The following is a 4,596-nucleotide window of genomic DNA, read 5'->3' on the forward strand; positions in this document are numbered from 1 at the left end:
CCCCACCCACAATAGATATGGACACTTATCCCTTTTAGTCGGTTAACCCCACCCACTTTGACGTAGAAATTGAACCGTTAACGATAGAACCTTGGATCAGCTTGTCGATTAATGTACACATAAAAACCTACCATCTGCAAAAATAAAATCGATTCTAACTTGCTTGGTTCAATAGATATGGACACTTATCCCTTTTAGTCGGTTAGCCCCACCCATAATAGATATGGGCAATTATCCCTTTTAGTCGGTTAATCCCATCCACTTTGACTTAGAAATTGAACCGTTAACGATAGAACCTTGTATCAGCTTTTGAATTAATATACACATAAAAACCTATCATCTGCAAAAATAAAATCGATTCTGTCTTGCTTGGTTCAATAGATATGGACACTTATGCCTTTTAGTCGGTTAACCCCACCCACAATAGATATGGACACTTATCCCTTTTAGTCGGATAACCCCATCCACTTTGACGTAGAAATTGGACCGTTAACGATAGAACCTTGTATCAGCTTTTGAATTAATTTACACATAAAAACCTATCATCTGCAAAAACAAAATCGATTCTATCTTGCTTGGTTCAATAGATATGGACACTTATCCCTTTTAGTCGGTTAACCCGACCCAGTATGACGTAGAAATTGAACCGTTAGCGATAGAACCTTGGATCAGCTTGTGAATTAATATACACATAAAAACCTACCATCTGCAAAAATAAATTCGATTCTATCTTCCTTGGTTCAATAGATATGGACACTTATCCCTTTTAGTCGGTTAGCCCCACCCATAATAGATATGGGCACTTATCCCTTTTAGTCGGCTAATCCCATCCACTTTGACTTAGAAATTGAACCGTTAACGATAGAACCTTGTATCAGCTTTTGAATTAATATACACATAAAAACCTATCATCTGCAAAAATATAATCGATTCTGTCTTGCTTGGTTCAATAGATATGGACACTTATCCCTTTTAGTCGGTTAACCCCACCCACAATAGATATGGACACTTATCCCTTTTAGTCGGATAACCCCATCCACTTTGACGTAGAAATTGGACCGTTAACTATAGAACCTTGTATCAGCTTTTGAATTAATATACACATAAAAACCTATCATCTGCAAAAACAAAATCGATTCTAACTTGCTTGGTTCAATAGATATGGACACTTATCCCTTTTAGTCGGTTAACCCTACCCACTTTGACGTAGAAATTGAACCGTTAACGATAGAACCATGGATCAGCCTGTGGATTAATATACACATAAAAACCTATCATCTGCAAAAACAAAATCGATTCTGTCTTGCTTGGTTCAATAGATATGGACACTTATCCCTTTTAGTCGGTTAATCCCACCCACAATAGATATGGACACTTATCCCTTTTAGTCGGATAACCCCATCCACTTTGACGTAGAAATTGAACCGTTAACGATAGAACCTTTTATCAGCTTTTGAATTAATATACACATAAAAACCTATCATCTGCAAAAACAAAATCGATTCTATCTTGCTTGGTTCAATAGATATGGACACTTATCCCTTTTAGTCGGTTAACCCTACCCACTTTGACGTAGAAATTGAACCGTTAGCGATAGAACCTTGGATCAGCTTGTGAATTAATATACACATAAAGACCTACCATCTGCAAAAATAAATTCCATTCTATCTTGCTTGGTTCAATAGATATGGACACTTATCCCTTTTAGTCGGTTAGCCCCACCCACAATAGATATGGGCGCTTATCCCTTTTAGTCGGTTAATCCCATCCACTATGACGTAGAAATTGAGCCGTTAACGATAGAACCTTGTATCAGCTTATGAATTAATATACACATAAAAACCTATCATCTGCAAAAATAAAATCGATTCTGTCTTGCTTGGTTCAATAGATATGGAAGCTTATCCCTTTTAGTCGGTTAACCCCACCCACAATAGATATGGGCACTTATCCCTTTTAGTCGGATAACCCCATCCAATTTGACGTAGAAATTGAACCGTTAAGGATAGAACCTTGTATCAGCTTTTGAATTAATGTACACATAAAAACCTATCATCTGCAAAAACAAAATCGATTCTATCTTCCTTGGTTCAATAGATATGGACACTTATCCCTTTTAGGCGGTTAACCCCACCCACTTTGACGTAGAAATTGAACTGTTAACGATAGAACCTTGGGTCAGCTTGTGGATTAATATACACATAAAAACCTACCATCTGCAAAAATAAAATCGATTATATTTTGCTTGGTTCAATAGATATGGACACTAATCCCTTTTAGTCGGTTAACCCCACCCAGTATGACGTAGAAATTGAACCGTTAGCGATAGAACCTTGGATCAGCTTGTGGATTAATATACACGTAAAAACCTATCATCTGCAAAAACAAAATCGATTCTATCTTGCTTGGTTCAATATATATGGATACTTATCCCTTTTAGTCGGTTAACCCCACCCACTTTGACGTAGAAATTGAACCGTTAATGATAGAACCTTGGATCAGCTTGTGGATTAATATACACATAAAAACCTACCATCTGCAAAAATAAAATCGATTCTGTCTTGCTTGGTTCAATAGATATGGACACTTATCCCTTTTAGTCGGTTAACCCCACCCAGTATGACGTAGAAATCGAACGGTTAGCGATAGAACCTTGGATCAGCCTGTGGATTAATATACACATAAAAACCTACCATCTGCAAAAATAAATTCGATTCTACCTTGCTTGGTTCAATAGATATGGACACTTATCCCTTTTAGTCAGTTAACCCCACCCAGTATGACGTAGAAATTGAACCGTTAGCGATAGAATCTTGGATCAGCTTGTGGATTAATATACACATAAAAACCTATGATCTGCAAAAACAAAATCGATTCTATCTTGCTTGGTTCAATAGATATGGACACTTATCCCTTTTAGTCGGTTAACCCCACCCACAATAGATATGGACACTTATCCCTTTTAGTCGGTTAATCCCATCTACTTTGACGTAGAAATTGAACCGTTAACGATAGAACCTTGTATCAGCTTGTGAATTAATATACACATAAAAACCTACCATCTGCAAAAATAAATTCGATTCTATCTTGCTTGGTTCAATAGATATGGACACTTATCCCTTTTAGTCGGTTAGCCCCACCCATAATAGATATGGGCACTTATCCCTTTTAGTCAGTTAACCCCACCCAGTATGACGTAGAAATTGAACCGTTAGCGATAGAATCTTGGATCAGCTTGTGGATTAATATACACAAAAAAACCTATCATCTGCAAAAACAAAATCGATTCTATCTTGCTTGGTTCAATAAATATGGATACTTATCCCCTTTAGTCGGTTAACCCCACCCACAATAGATATGGACACTTATCCCTTTTAGTCGGTTAACCCCATCTACTTTGACGTAGAAATTGAACCGTTAACGATAGAACCTTGTATCAGCTTTTGAATTAATATACACATAAAAACCTATCATCTGCAAAAACAAAATCGATTCTATCTTGCTTGGTTCAATAGATATGGACACTTATCCCTTTTAGTCGGTTAACCCGACCCAGTATGACGTAGAAATCGAACCGTTAGCGATAGAACCTTGGATCAGCTTGTGAATTAATATACACATAAAAACCTACCATCTGAAAAAATAAATTCGATTCTATCTTGCTTGGTTCAATAGATATGGACACTTATCCCTTTTAGTCGGTTAGCCCCACCCATAATAGATATGGGCACTTATCCCTTTTAGTCGGCTAATCCCATCCACTTTGACTTAGAAATTGAACCGTTAACGATAGAACCTTGTATCAGCTTTTGAATTAATATACACATAAAAACCTATCATCTGCAAAAATATAATCGATTCTGTCTTGCTTGGTTCAATAGATATGGACACTTATCCCTTTTAGTCGGTTAACCCCACCCACAATAGATATGGACACTTATCCCTTTTAGTCGGATAACCCCATCCACTTTGACGTAGAAATTGGACCGTTAACTATAGAACCTTGTATCAGCTTTTGAATTAATATACACATAAAAACCTATCATCTGCAAAAACAAAATCGATTCTATCTTGCTTGGTTCAATAGATATGGACACTTATCCCTTTTAGTCGGTTAGCCCTACCCACTTTGACGTAGAAATTGAACCGTTAACGATAGAACCATGGATCAGCCTGTGGATTAATATACACATAAAAACCTATCATCTGCAAAAACAAAATCGATTCTGTCTTGCTTGGTTCAATAGATATGGACACTTATCCCTTTTAGTCGGTTAATCCCACCCACAATAGATATGGACACTTATCCCTTTTAGTCGGATAACCCCATCCACTTTGACGTAGAAATTGAACCGTTAACGATAGAACCTTTTATCAGCTTTTGAATTAATATACACATAAAAACCTATCATCTGCAAAAACAAAATCGATTCTATCTTGCTTGGTTCAATAGATATGGACACTTATCCCTTTTAGTCGGTTAACCCGACCCAGTATGACGTAGAAATCGAACCGTTAGCGATAGAACCTTGGATCAACTTGTGAATTAATATACACATAAAAACCTACCATCTGCAAAAATAAAATCGATTCTGT

This window comes from Eurosta solidaginis, unplaced genomic scaffold (genome assembly GCF_040869045.1).
Source record: "Eurosta solidaginis isolate ZX-2024a unplaced genomic scaffold, ASM4086904v1 ctg00001067.1, whole genome shotgun sequence".
Lineage (NCBI taxonomy): Eukaryota > Metazoa > Arthropoda > Insecta > Diptera > Tephritidae > Eurosta > Eurosta solidaginis.